The sequence below is a fragment of the Mus musculus genome, chromosome 9 (genome assembly GCF_000001635.26).
Source record: "Mus musculus strain C57BL/6J chromosome 9, GRCm38.p6 C57BL/6J".
NCBI lineage: Eukaryota > Metazoa > Chordata > Mammalia > Rodentia > Muridae > Mus > Mus musculus.
In genome coordinates, this window is record NC_000075.6 from 100036282 (window position 1) to 100052195 (window position 15914).

Here is a 15914-nt window from a genome sequence, read left to right on the forward strand (position 1 = left end):
TGGAAAGATCAGCAGAGATGAGTCTTAACAGGTGAAAATGTCACAAAGATGTTTCTAAGTCTACAAATAGACAATGATGAGGCAGGTTCCCAAGAGGCCTTCCTGATTCTGTAGAGAACATTGTCTGGCAATGACCTAAGAAAAGAGTACGCACACTGTTTAGGATAGAGTTCGACTGTTCTAAAGGACTGTGCCATATGAGATATCTTAAACTTTTGATTAAACTCCATGAAATTATAGCCAAGGGCAGCATCTAGTAGAATCTCCCAGAAGTTGCTAAATTAGTCAAAGATTTCAAATCCATTGATGACATAAGCAAGAACTCAGGGGCTAGCATAAGGCTCAATTTATTGAGTCTAAACAAAGCAAGCAAACTAAAGACATTCTTATCCATATGTTGGCTAAATAGTCCAGGTTAGCTTGGTAGAAGATAGACTTGAAAAACATTTCTAGAAATGTGATCAGAAAATAACTTCAAAGGGGTGATGATGAAGAGATGTCAGGACTTAGGAGCTCATTTTCAGGGCATCAGCACCAATACAGCCTTTTAACTGTTCTCTTAAAATGTACAATTCCATAGTTTGTAGAAAATTCACAAAGTTGGACATATTCCTAACATAGTTTTATCACACAGAATAAGAAACTGGCTGAGTATTCATGGTCAATCTTTGTAGTCAGTTCCCCTCTCCTTCCTCCATTTCTTGCCTGCAGCCAGTCTCTAGTCCCTCTAGGTGATTTGCCAGTGTTGGGCATTTCATGGAAATAGAAGAATACCGCAATCTCTATTGTCTGGTTTTGTTCACTTACTTACCTGGTCAATTTCAAGGACCATCCATGTTATAGCATGTACCAAAACTCCATTACTCTTTATAGATGTATAGTATCCCACTGAATGGATATGGTATGTTCTGTTGTTCAGTTGTAATTGTTGATATTAAGAATATATGGCTATGAACATTCATGTACAAGGCTTTTTGTGGATATACATTTTCATTTTCATGAAGGTATGTATACCCACAAGTAGAATTGGTAGCTGGTATGATAACCGTATGTTTAACCTTTAAGATTTATTTTTGAGGAATTGCCAACGAGCTTTTCAAAGAACATATACCATTTGACACCTCCAGTAGCAATGCATGAGTTCAGACTTCTATACATCCTCACCAGCGCTTACTAGTATTCATATCCCCATTCCTATAGCAACCTTAGGGTATAAAGAAGTGTCTTGTTGAAATTTTTATCTCTATTTATTGATGGCTGATTGCAGTGAGATTTTTTTTGATATTTTATTGACTGTTAATGCATTTTTTGAGAGAAATTATATTTAAATCCTTTGCCCATCTTTTAAAAATGGATTGTGAATTTATTGTTGAATGGTAAGCGGTTTTTTGTATAGTCTGTAGAAAGCATCTCACAAATAGTATAGTTTATAAAGAATTTTCTTTCATCCTATGGGTATGATTTTATCATTTTTGATTATTTATTTATCTATTTATGAGATAGGATCTCACATTGTAGCTCAGTCTATTGTCAGGCATAGCCGCCGGCGGCGCATGCAGGTTCACAATAGTTCATTGCTGTCCTTGCTTATTTTTTTTTCCTGAGTGACGTTCTTTGAGACATGGGTGGTTTTTGTTTTGAAGAACTCTAGTTTATTTTCTTCTCTGGTTGCTTCAATTTTGGTGTCATTCCTAAGGAAGCACCGCAAGGCTCAAAGTTCTAACAGTTCATTCCCGTGCTTTCTCAGTGAGTTTTGTGGCATTAGCTCTTACCCAGGCTTTGAATGTGCTTTGGGGCCATAAGAGAAGTTAGACACTCTCCTCATTCTATTACTCTGCACGTTGACCCTTGTATACCAGCACTACTTATTAAAAGACCATTCTTTTCCTGGTGAATTGTTTTAACAAACTATTTAAAATCAATTGACAATAAACAGAAGGGTATTTCAGGACTTTGGAATCCAAATGTCCTATTTTTGTATTGTATGCCAGTAATTTTACTACACATTTGTAGTAAGTTTTGAAATAACGTAAAATATAGCAGAAGGGACAGACTGCTGTGGAATGCTTTCTTCTGAGCATGACACACCTGCTGCTACACTTAAACTCTTAGCAACAGTGACAATCAACATAACACACACACAAGATGATGCCTGACCACATTTTGCCATAGAGGTAGGACAAGTCCTGAAGACCCACATGCTTCATGAATATAACTGTTGCTAATGGTTGCTGTGTTTTCTCAGTGACAGATCAATGGCAAGCAGATGTCTATGCTCTCATAAATAGACCTCATCTATGCTGCTCCAAGCAGCTCTAATTATGTTAAAGTTCACAAAAATAAGTAGAAAAATAAGAAAGTTAATAAATGGATACAGAAAGAGAGAGAGAGAGAGAGAGAGAGAGAGAGAGAGAGAGAGAAAGAAAGAAAGAAAGAAAGAAAGAAAGAAAGGAAGGTAGATTATGACTTTGGAAGGTGAGTTGGCCAGGAAGAAGCTGGGAAGACAAGCTAATTTAAAGGGATTCTACATTATCAAAATATATTATATGAGTGTGTGAAATATCATATTGGAACCCATTTTATGTATAATTAATATACATTAATAAAGCTTGTTGAAAGGCTAAAACAAACAAAACCTAAGAAGGCACTCTTCCTCCAGAGAGACACTTGTTTTTTTAATTAATATTCTTCAGACTGTGATGGGTCTTTGGCTGATTTTCAGAGTTCCAAAAGATTTGATTCTGACGCTTTTCTTGTTATCCTTATTGCTTTTGTGAAAAAAAAAAAAACCACAAACTTTCATGTTTTAGATTTATTTATTTTATATTTTATATGTGTGAGTGTTTTGCCTGACTGTGTGTCTATGTATCACGTATATGCCTGATGCTCTTGGAGTTAGTAAAGGGTATTGGATCCCCTGCAACTAGAGCTAAAATGGTTAATCACTGCGTAAGTGCTAGGAATTGAACCAGGATCCTCTGGAAAAGCAGTCCTTGCTCTTAACCCAACTCTTCAGCCCAAAAACTGCCCCTTTTGCTCCATTTCATCATCCATATTATTTCCTTCAGATACAGTCAACTAACACTATAATTAGGTAGGGGCTTTGAGGCTTGGAGCGGTTTCACAAGCAACCCTCAGGTGTCTTTCATCCATGGAGTAAATGCATTTTTATAACACTTCCTTGTTTCAGACTTATAAAGAAGTCAGGGAACTGGTGGTATTTTCAAGACTTTATGGATGCATTGTGGAGAAACATGTGCATACGTCAAGAGTAAATGACACATGTTGGACACACTAGAAAGGTTACCACTCTAACTAGAAGATACACACTACACACACACACAGACACACAGACACACACACACACACACACACACACACACGGGCACATAATACCCTCTCTCAACATTATCCAATGATATGATTTTGTTACAAATTATGGACGGCCAAAAACATTGGATTTGAATATCAAGTAAAGAACAACATTATGAACTAACCAGTACCCTGGAGCTCTTGTCTCTAGCTGCATATGTATCAAGAGATGGCCTAGTCAGCCATCACTGGAAAGAGAGGCCCTTTGGACTTGCAAACTTTATATGCCCCAGTACAGGGGAACGCCAGGGCCAAAAAGGGGGAGTGGGTGGATAGGGGATTGGGGGGGTTGGTATGGGGGACTTTTGGGATAGCATTGGAAATGTAAACGAGGAAAATACCTAATAAAAAAAAGAGGAAAAAAATCATATTATAACACATAAAAAAAAGAATGACTTCTAAATTCTATTCTTAAAAAATATTCAGATTAAAAGAATTTAAGAAAATGAGCACACAGTTAGCAGAGGTAAAAGGTAACACATGGGAGGAGAGGGAAATATTTGGAAATCATATATCGAGTAAAGAACTCATTCATTTGTGTCTGATAAGCAATGTGGCACCTGTATAAAACGGAATGTTACTTATCCTGACATACTACAACATCAGTGAGACTCAAGGACATTATGATGAGCAGAATAAGCCAGTCACACCAAGACATATACTGAATTCGTCCACATACAGGAAGAGATTTGAAGGAAGACTCTCAATTGGTGAATGGGTGTATACTATGTTGCTGGTGTCTTTAGAACTTGGCATGGTCAGGCTTATAGAGACAGAAAGGAGAGTGGCTTGGCTATGAACTTGGGGAACAAGGATTGAAAATAGGTAAGTGGTGTAGAATTTTAGTTTTGCAAGGTCACAAGAGTTCTGAAGGTCAGCTGAACTGTGACATGAAGGCACTTAACACCTTTTAAATACACCATTTAAAATGTTTATAAGCTGGTAACTGATAACAAACGTTTGACCCCTGCACTTGGGAGGCAGAAGCAGGTAGATCTCTGTGAGTTTGAGGCCAGCCTGGTCTCCATAGCAAATTCCAGGACAGCCAGGAGGACACAGAGGTCTCAAACAAAACAAAAACAAATGAATACATATATATATACATAAGCATATATGTATATGTATGTATGTATGTATGTGTGGAGATATATATATATATATATATATATATATATATATATATATATATATGGTGTGTGTGTGTGTGTGTGTATACAATTATAGAAGTGGATATTACAGAAGTGGATAAATACAGTATCTGCTGAAGAACAGTGGTGAACCTTTACTATCTAATCCAGGATCGATGCTAAGGAGAGTGGGCAGCTTGGAGGAGGTGTGTGATATTAATCTGTGATTCCCAGAGGAAGTCTCCCAACACAATTATGAAAGCAGTGGACACAGTACAGGGATTCCAGGAAGGGATTTCTGCAGTGCAGGTACCTATGCACCGGGTCTCGGTGCCTTTAGTATCCAGTAGGTAAAATGAGACAAACACAGGAGTGTGCTGAGGAAGGTGCTGCGCTTGGATCTTGCCAGGGAGCTCCTGGCTGATTCCATGAATGGAGACACTATATCTTAGTCGGGCTCTGTAGAGAAATAGAGCAGACATGATGAAAAAAATATGTTATTAATTCAACTTACATGATTAGAATACTAAATGGTCTCAGACTGGTGAGGCTGAGAACCTGGTACTTGCTCTGTCTTTGAGGCTAGTTGTCCCAACCTGACACTGGAACCTAGAAACTGTCTGGAGAGCCGCTGATCCTTAACTGATGATGGAAGCCTAGTATGCTGGTTCTAAGTGGAAGAATCATCGTCATCACCATCACCATCATCTTCACCTACAGCATCAGCAGCAATAGGGTAAATCAACGCCTGACAAGAGCAAAGGCCACGTGAGCAGAAGGCGAGTCATCTTCCTTTTGCCACACTCTCTTTCATGAAGGTGCCGCCCACATTCGAGTGGGTCTTCCCACATCAATTAAGGCAATCTTTAGCTGGGACTCTCTACTCAGGTGATTCTAATTTGTGGCAAGTCGACTTTAAAAACATCCATCACAGACAGCAAAGGCCTGATTCCAGACAAGACCGGCACCACTAAAAATAACCACGTTGTGCTGTCTCTTAGCTTTTAGCACCAGGGTTAAGGGGAGCGATATTTGACAGGGTGAGAGAGTGACAATGTGAGCCTCCAATTAGGCAGAGGGACCAAGCCCAGAAGAGCGCAAGGATGCTTTGGACACGATGCTAATTATGTGAGTTCATTGGTCACACGTGCATTCTGCCTCCGCCCACTCATTTGCATGCTTCACTAGTGAGAGCAGACTGGGAGCTCTGTGCAGGGCAATGAGAAAGCCACTGCCATGACACCCAGATAACATCTCACCCTTGTCACCAGGAGGCTCCTGCCATCTGTCCAAGGGAACAATCTGACAGGGCACACAGGATGAAATTTTGCTAGCTTCTGTCTTTAGATAAGGACGCTATCACTGGCTGAACATATTTTATGTATTACCTACCAGCTGCAAAGACCACTCAAGCATCATGTTTAAATATATTCGATAACATCTAGAATTCCGGTTAACTCTTGCTGGGGTGTGTGGACTTTAAAAAGCCACACAGTAATATTCGATTCAATAGCTGCTTAGATTAGAGACAAAACCGTGTATGAAAAACGGCCGTGGCCCTCCCAAGAATGGGGCTTTGGGCACAGAGACTGTAGTAGGATGGGGAGGGAATAGGCTGTAATTTGTCTCTTTTCTCTGCTTTGTGAGTTCACCTGGGACCAGATGTGGCTGCTTCCTTACCACGAGGCTTTTCCTCTTCTGCCGTTCAATTAGTCCGCTGTCAGCCGATTTCAAGACAAAGTTTCATAGACATCTTTGAATCAGGGTGGCGTCAACATTTAGGAAAACTTGAATCTGAACTCAGGCAAATCTGAAACTATAGTTTTCTTCTCAGTAACAGCTACAAAGCAGTGTGCTACAGCTCAACCTAAAACCTCTGAAAGGGAGGGGCTTCTGAAGGCATGGCTTAACTGTATCCTGGGATCACAGGTGATATCTTCTCAGCAGCAGTCTTGATATTTAATAACAGCTCTTTTCAATATAATGTTCCTTCCTTGGACACAGAATTTAGTGTGTATGAATTATTTTGTATAACATAATAATTATAAGATTATAATATTTTGTATAACATAGTTTTTGAAATCAAGTGATCTAACATAAGATAGGGTTATTATATAGTCCATAGTTTATATTAAAGGTTTAAAAAAATCTTTTTTATTCTTTGTGAAATTCACATTATGCACTCTAATCCCACTCATCTCCCTGTTCCTCTGTATCTGGCCTCTGCCCTTGCAGCATCCCCTCACCTGAAAGAAAACGAAACAAACAAACAAAAAAATCATCTTGTCATGGCAGCTGCAGTGTGTCACACAATACACCTTTTTTTTTTCTTTTTTGCCTAAACATCTTGCAAATATTCATTGCAGAAACTCACTGGTCTGATTCAAGGTCTCTGGCTTTTGCTACACCATCAACACTGCATCCTCACCGAGACTCCTCTTGGATATTCTGTTATTGCCCTGTGTCATGGAGATCCTGCAACTTTGGTTCTGCAGGACCCGCCCCTTCACAAGCTTCAGAAGTTCACAGATGGGGTAGATGTTAGGTGGGCCAACTCAAAGTCCTGGATCTGGGCCTGGGTGGTAGCTCAGTTGGTCAGCCCACCAGATCTCCTGTGCCCGGGCCACCAGGTCAGCTCCTTAGGACTGCCTACGTGAAGAGCAGTAGCTCCCCACTCTCACACCCTTGGGGCAGTTCTCTCACACCAATGTCACCAGGGCCACCTCCACTGTGCTGCCCAGGCGAGGTGGGGAGGACAGTGGCTGCAGCCTGTGAGGAGTGGGGCCAGCTCTCCCACTGAACCCCAGCGAGGGTGTGGCCAGCTGCTTTCCCCATATCATTTCATACAAAGGTGTGATGGTTTGTATGTGCGGAAGCCCAGGGAGTGGCACTATTAGAAGGCGTGGCCCTGTTGGAGTAGGTGTGTGGCCTTGTTGGAGTAGGTGTGTCACTGTGGGTGTGGGCTTTAAGACCCTCACCCTAGCTGCCTGGAAACTGTATTCTGCTAGCAACCTTCAGATGAAGATGTAGAACTCTCAGCTCCTCCTGCACCACGCCTGCCTGAATGCTGCCATGTTCCTGCCTTGATGACAATGGACTGAACTTCTGAACCTGTAAGCCAGCCCCAATTAAATGTTGTCCTTATAAAAGTTGCCTTGGTCATGGTGTCTGTTCACAGCAGTAAAATCCTAAAACAAAAGTATCTGATACTTGTTCTTATGGTCTGTCCAAACTATCATGTCTCCTTTCTATGTTTGTTCTACGGGATGAGGGGCTTGCTCTGTGGACCAGGCTGGCCTGCAACTTGCCATTTTCTCACCTCAGCTTCCTTAGTTCTTGGGGTTACAGGTGAGCCATCATGTCCTCTGGCCATATATTCTTAGAGTCTTTCATATGGGGTTACAAGATGAGTCACTGTAGTCACATCTCTAGAGCCTTTAATATGGAACAGTCCTGTGGATTGTTTTAAATTTGACATGGAGTGTGCGACTCTACTGAAGTGCCAGGTTTTTTTTTTTTTTTGTTGTTGTTGTTGTTTTAAATAACCTCTAGGTTTGGATTCTTCTAATATTTCTTCATGGTTAGCTTCAGATTGTTCATTTGCAGTAAGAAATGCATCAGAAGTGATTTCCATGCTTGTCTTGGGACATCCAGTTAAAAGGCAAACACCAGTTATTCCAGCGTTTGCACTGTTGCCTTGATCACCTTGTTCAAGTTGTTTCTCCGCCTAAAATTCAATCAAAATATATATTTAGCAGCGGCTTATTAAATCTGAGAGATGTCATGGGAAACTCCTGGACGGGAGGTTGATTAGTAAGAAATAGAAATGGCCCAAGGATGCAATAGTGTGGCTGGCATCCAGTTAAGACAGTCATTTGGATGATGGTCCTAAACCTTTGGAACCTGACCCTAACTCTGGGTGGATGGCATCGGAATGTCCTGGAGCTCACAAGGAGCTATTAGAATACTTACTATTTTCTATTTTACTGATTTCTACGTGATGCCTCATTATTTCCTATCTACAATGCTACTTTGGGCTCACTCTGATCTTCTTTTTGCAGTTTCCTACAAACTGATACAGTTATTGATATATTTCCTTTTACCCAAGTGTGAATGTCTGAAAGCATGATTTTTCTCATGAGCATCATGCCTACTTTGATATACTGTATATTTTCACTATCATCACATTCTAAGTCCTTTCAAATTTCCATTGTGATTTTTTTCTTTGAAATTATAGATTATTTACAAGTTAGTTTCTTTTTCCTTTTCAGACTTTTATTTCATGTGCATTGGTGTTTTGCTGGCTTGTTTGTATGTGTGAGGGTGTCGGACCTCTGGAACTGGAGTTACAGACAGTTGTGAACTGCCATTCGGGAGCCGGGAATTGAACCTAGATCCTCTGGAAGATCAGTCAGTGCTCTTAACTGCTGAGCCATCTCTCCAGCCCCTCTTTCCATTTTTGATTTATTTTTTATTTTTAAGTGTGTGAGCATGTGCGCACATGTGTGTGTGTGTATGTGCATGTGCATGCCCAGAAACCCACAGAGTTCAGAAGAGGTTGTCAGATCCCCTGAAGCTGGAGTTACAGGCGCTTGTGAGCCACCAGATATAGGTGCTGGGATCTTTTATCTGAACAGTATGTGGTTTTTAACCATAGAGACACCTCTCCAACTCTCTTTTAAATTATTTTGAGACTCTTCCCGGTATGTATTTCATTAACAATCTCTAGTTTAATTGATTTTTTTTTTTTAAGGAAACCCATCGTTTAATTCTCTGTGTCTCAGCAGCATTTTATACAGTGCGTTGCTTCTAGCAAGGTCAATCCTTATTCTTTAGGGAGGCCTAGATCCGTGTGCAATGCACAGACATGATAGATACTTTGTGAGTCTTATTTCTCTGTGAGAGAAGGGAGCACGGAGCCTGGAAGGCATTAAAACACTTGTAAGAATGTAGGGGCGTTGAGAAGGTTGAGCCAGGGAGTATCTTGAAGAACAGAGATACCATTGTCAGTTCAGTTTCCACAGAGGTCAGCTGCTCTGGGCAGGGCCTCTCTAGTAGGCCATTGTTTAACAGCATCCTCCTGTGAAATGCATGGGACATCGGGAAGCGGGTGAGCCTTTTTATGATGCTTGAAGTCTGCTTAAGGATATGAACACAGAGTACGAACTTAGAGTGTGCCACTTACTCTGGCCTGTTCCCTTTCTTCTGCTTCTTTCTTCCTTTTCTCATAGGCCATTTTTAATTTTGGAAGGGCCTTGAGGTAATACCATCCACTTGACAACCTGAAACTGTTTATCTTATACGTTGAAAGAATGATGGAAACATTGTTTAAGCTTTTGCATAGGGAGAGAGCTGTGTTACCTAATATGAAACCTTTTGCACCAAACTTAATAAATGGTTCATAATCTCAGTAATTTAGCAAAATCCAGCCACATCACCCAAATCATCACTTTTTTAAAAGGGAGGGGGCGTATTTTAGCGTTTCGTTGACTGAATGCCATGAGCTTTATGATTTAAAACTCATATATCAAGTTCAATAGGATGCTGGTAGACTATTAATCAGTGTTGTATAAATTTGCTGGGATGCAGAGCAAATAGGGAGCCTTGACGACTCAGCAGTGTGTACTGGCCCTGATCGCAGGATGAAAGAAACTCCAAGATGTCTTGCTGTTGGTCCAAGTCAATCTGCTTGAAGAGCTATTTAAATTAAGCCATCTGCACAAATGAGCGGCTTTCTTCTAGTCAACCTCTGTTGTCCTAAAGCGGATTAGGGGGAAGCAGGGCAGCGCTGCTTTGCACTTAATCCCGTTCAAATCAGAGACTTCTTTCAGTCTGCAGCTAGGGACCCAAGTTGAGGCTGAGATGCAAGGAGGATAATGCAGTTTGCCTGCTACCTAATCCTGCGCACTGCTTTCCCTGTGTATACCCTTTCTTTCCCCTGACCGGGAAGTCAGTTCAGAGGAGGAGCTTGGGACCAGTACAGAGGTAATTCTAGGAAATGCTTTTTGTTCCAGCAGGTGATCGCGGAAGGGCTGTTCTCCTTGTCTACCCACAGTCATGAAAGTCTCTAAATCTCAAGATAATTGACTTTTTACACGAACGCTCACGTATAAACACTTCGACACAAATGCTTTGACGGTTGCAATGAATCCAGACAAACAATTAGTTCTTGGTGATTGGCTCTGGAGGTTAAGTTGATTTATTCGCTCTCCCCTCTCTTCCTCTTTCTTGCTCCCTGCTCTCTTCTCCCTCTGAGGCTCAGGGAGGCTTATAGCAAGGATTTGTTAAAGGGGACTTCACTGATAATGGGACAATTGAGTAGACACTGGAGGAAGGTGAAGGAGCCTTGTGAGCAGATGTCTGAGGCGACCTCAGAACACTGTTTGGAGCGATGGTGATCATCAATATAAAAACTTAAGTTGGTGCACACTTTGCAAAAAAGTCAGTGTGGCCATATAGTCCAGTGAGAAGAGTGTGGTGGAGTCTCAGCGGCATGAGAAGACACAAACTGTGTATTCTGGCTTTCACTCCAAGCATGAAGGGTCATTATAAAGTTACTGGCAAAGATATGACATAGTAGGACTTACATATTAAATACAAAATAAAGAATAAATACAAGTTTTTTTCCACCCTGTGGCAGAAATATTGTGTGATCTGTCATAAAATGGCCCAAATCTTGGACCCACTGTGAGAATATCAAGATTGCAACCACGGCTTTCTCAGGGACCTCACAAAACGTTCACATTTTCTCCACAGCATTTTTATTGTCTGTGAAACAGGAACAAGGATCACACTCAGTCTCTGCTAGAACGACCTGAGAGTGTGTGACATGTTAGGAATTTCGATAAGTGAAAGGTAGGCTGCACAATAGGGTATAAGATATAAGGCTGGCTTAAAATATGTATGTTTATATATACGATATATATTAAATATATAATGCTATAAGAAAGTAACTGAGGTGGAAATTTCTGGTTTCTTTGGAAACTCAGTAGTGTCACATGATGTTTTTCTGGAAGCTGTCTTATGTGAGGATGTTCTGCTAAAGCAGACATGTGAGAGAGCATGTAATATTTTGCTGGAGTGGATGCTTGAGAGAGTGTATAATACTTGGAAAGAGTATAAATGGAAACTCATAAAGAGTGAGAGGATACTCTTGTATTGCCATGTCGCACAACACTTCAGTAGTCTTTGCTAGCTGTGCAACACTTTGCTGGGCTTCACTGGTCTTTGATGCTTTTTGCTTGTCTTGACTTTGTAGAGAGAAATGTCCAAAGAACTGCTTGTGGTATTCCAGTTGATTCTGACTGCTTCCACTGACTTGTGCTGATTTGGATGGAGCCTTAAGGGTTTCTGCTGGATCATGCCACCTCTATTGATTTGTGTTTGATATTATATTAGTCTGCTGGTATCCTGACAATGAGGATTGGAATTGCTTCAAAGAACTTCTAAACAGGTCCATAACCCCCTAGTCCTATTAACCATCTTTCTCCCCTACCTTTGGCCACTGAGCTAGAAAGGAGGTTGAAGTGTTTAAGAAACCTACATAAAGTAACTTTGAAAAATCTAAAGTTGCAAGTAACCTATCTAACCTGCACAATGAAAAATAGGTTATCTCAAATGATCATGGGATAGACATATATTGTTAATGATATGACTACCTTCTGAGGGATGGGACGTTAGGTGATTTCTTTGTGCAAGCATCTTACAGTATTTATACAAGTTAAGATGGCCCCACCACATCATTAGAGAACATGATCAAATGTTACTGCCCTTGTACATGCAATCTATAATGGACCATAAACATTGTTAAATGGTGTATGTTGTGGACTGTATTTACAAATCATTTCACATTCTGTATACTTTTTGTCTTACCTAGATTTTCTCAATGAATGTGTATGTTTTCTAAAACTCCAAGATACAACTTTAAAAACGAGAATACTAGATAAAAAATATTTTCTTTCTCTGAGTTTATACACAGTGTATTCTGAGAATGAATCCCCTACTCCCTCACACTCACCCACTCTCTCAACATATGCTCCTCCCAAGTTTATGTCCTCTATTTTATTTCATAATCCATTAAGTTTAACTAGTGCTGCCTATATGTGCATGGGACCATGTACTGGATCATGGACAACCTGCCAGTGGCCATAGCCCCAAAGAAAAATGACTCTGCTTCTTCCAGCATCCATCAACTGCCAATAGCTCCTTAGCTAGGACCCTACCCCTCCATGCTGGAATATTGATTTGCTTGTTCTTGTTCAGATATTGTGCCAGTAACCATAGCTGCTATGGGTTCATCAAGGCAACTGCCCTATTATATTATATATATAACATATATATATCACAGTGAAATAGCCCCCAAAACTGCATTTTTAATTGGGTTGTGTGCTGGTTATCTTTTTATTGTTGTTTGTTTGTTTTTATAAATATATAATTTGTCAGTTTGACACAGGTCAAGGTCATTGAGGAAAAGAGAACTTCAATTTAGAAAATGTCTCCATAAGATTGGCCTATAGGCAAGTCTGTGGGAGCATTTTCTTGATTAATGATTGGTGATGAAGGCCCAGCCTACTGTGGGCTGGACCACACTGGGCAGTAGTCCTGTCTTGTATAAGAAAGCAAACTGAGCAAGCTGTGGAGAGCTAACCAATAAAGAGCTCTGTTCTATGGTTTCTGCTTCAGTTCCTGCCTTCAGGTTCCTGTCATGTATTCCTGCGAGGACTTCTGCAAGACTTGACTGTGACCTGGAAGTGTAAGTCGAATAAACCCTTCCTACCCAAGTTACTTTGGGTAATGGTGTTTATCACAGAAATAGAAAGCAAACTAAGACAGGTTGTAAGATAGAAGGCGTCCATGTGTCTTTTTCATGTACCCTTCATTTTTATTAACTGTCTTCCTCATCTCGTTTCTTCATCTTCCCATACTGTCCCTGCTTAAATCTTTCTACCTTCACTATTCTCTACTCTGTTTTTATTTGTTATATAGTCTGCTATCCTCCACCCTTAATGCACCCCTCAATGGGCCCTTTTAGATCCTGGCTTCCACATGAACTACAGGTTAAACATAGAAAACAAACGATTTGAAACTAGGCTCTGTAACTGAAAGACACATGCAGCTAGCTCACTCAGTGTAGTTTTTCCAGTTTTACCAACTTACCTGCAAATTTTATGATTTAATATTTTCAAAACATGATATATCACATAAGGAAAATGTTTTAAAAATATTAAAATATATTTTGCCCCCCCCTCCCCACTTCATCCTCACTCAGGCAACAGTTTCCTTTGCTGTTCAGAGCTTTTTTTGTTCGTGATCCCATTTGTTGATTGTCAGTACTATTTCATGTTCTAGCAGAATCTTATTAAGAAAGTCTTCACTCATGCCTATAAATTGACAGACACTCCCTCATTTTACCTCCAGCAGACCCAGGGTTTTGGGTCTTAGTTTGAAGCCTTTGGAGTCATCTGGAGATGAGTTTTGTTCAGGGTGAGAGAGCTGGTTTCATTTTTCTTCATGTTAAACTGCATGTATGCCACTATTACTTGTTAGAGATTCTATTTTTCCTCTGATGAACTTTCTGGAATCTGTATAAAAATCAAGTCTATATGGTCTGTGTGGTTTTTGCCCCAGTACCATGCTTTTTACTATTACAGCTTTCTAATATAATTTGAAACCAGTTATGATGATGATACCTGCTGCAGTGCTCTTCATGTTCAGAGTTACTTTGGCTAGCAACTCTTGGCATTTGTATTTCCATATAAATTTTGAGATTATTTTTTCTGTGCTTGTTCTGAAATTTTGACTGAGACCTCACTAAATCCGGACACTGCTTTTATTACGACGGCCAGTTTTACAATAGCACTTCTCCCAGTGCTTGAGAGGTCTTTCACCTCCTTGTGTTTTCCTCAGTTTCTCTTTTCAGCATACCAAACTTTCATTCCAGGGGGTAGAGAGAAGGCGCAGTGGTTCTGAGCACGTCCTGCTCTTGCCGAGGACTTTGAGTTTGGTTCCCAGCACCCATGAGTGATGGCTCACAACTGCCTGTAACTCCAGCTTCAGGAGGATCTGATACCTCTGGACTCTTTGGACTTTTGCGCTTGTATTTACTCTGTTTCTGTCTCTGTCTCTCTCCCTCTTAAAAATAAGACAAGTCTCTTTTTTAAAAATGTGTTCCTTATAAAAATCTTTTTAGGCTTATTTTCCTGGGCTATTTATTTATTTAAGTATTAATTTGTTCATTTATACTTTTTCCTGGCTATTGAGAATGGACTTGTTCCCATGACTTCATTTTCATTATGTTGAAGTTAACTTGTGGCTTTATATCTGGCAGTACTTGTTTTATAAAATTGGGTGCTCCTGCATTTGGTTCATTTATATTTAGATATATAATAATGACTTGATGGATTGTACTCTTAATACAAAGTGAGCTTCTTTTTTTTAAATTTTTCATAGTTCTTTTTTTCTTTCTTTTTTTTTTATTAGATATTTACTTTATTTACATTTCAAATGTTGTCTGGTAAGGTTCCACCAGTGCCTGAAAAATACAGAAGTGGATCATCACAGTCTCCCATTGGACTGAGTACAGGGTCCCCAATGAAGGAGCTAGTGAAAAGACACAAGCAGCTGAAGGGGTTTGCAGCCCCACAGGTGAAACAACAATATGAACTAACCAGTACCCCCAGAGCTTCCAGGGACTAAACCACCAACCAAAGAGTTCACATGGTGGAACTCATGGCTCCAGCTCCTTATGTAGCAGAGGATGGCCTAGTCGGTCATCAATGGGAGGAAAGGTCCTTGGTCCTGTGAAGGCTCTATGCCCCAGTGTAGGGGAATGCCAGGGCCAGGAAGCAGGTGTGGGTAGGTTGGTGAGCTTCTTTATCTCTCCTAATTAGACTTGGTTTGAGGTCTAACTTGTTAGATAGTAGGATAGCTACATATGCTTTTTCTCATTTTCATTTGCTTGGAACACTCTTTTACATCTTTTGCCCTAGGTGGATGGCTATCTCACTTTTCTTTTCTTTCTTTCTCTTTCCTTCCTTCCTTCTTCCTTTATTTCTGTTTTTGGAAGCTTCTCTGATAATGGTTGAATAAGGCACTGACCTATGATTAGGGCAGAATATCATTAGAAGTCATTTTATTGAGATATCTATATATATACATATATAGATATAGATATTAATATATAAGTATATTAATATTTTTATATTTAGACCAGTAGGATTTGGGTTTACCCTAGATCTCTGGGATGTCTAGTCTATTGTTTTTGGTCACCCAGGCAGTGTCAGGTACAGGTTTCGTCTTGTGGAGTGGGTCTCAAGGCAAGCCAGATATCGGTTGGTTACTCCCACAAGTACTGTGCCACTGTTGCATGTCCTGCAGGCAGGACAGATTGTAGTCAAGGATTTTGTGGCTGGGTTG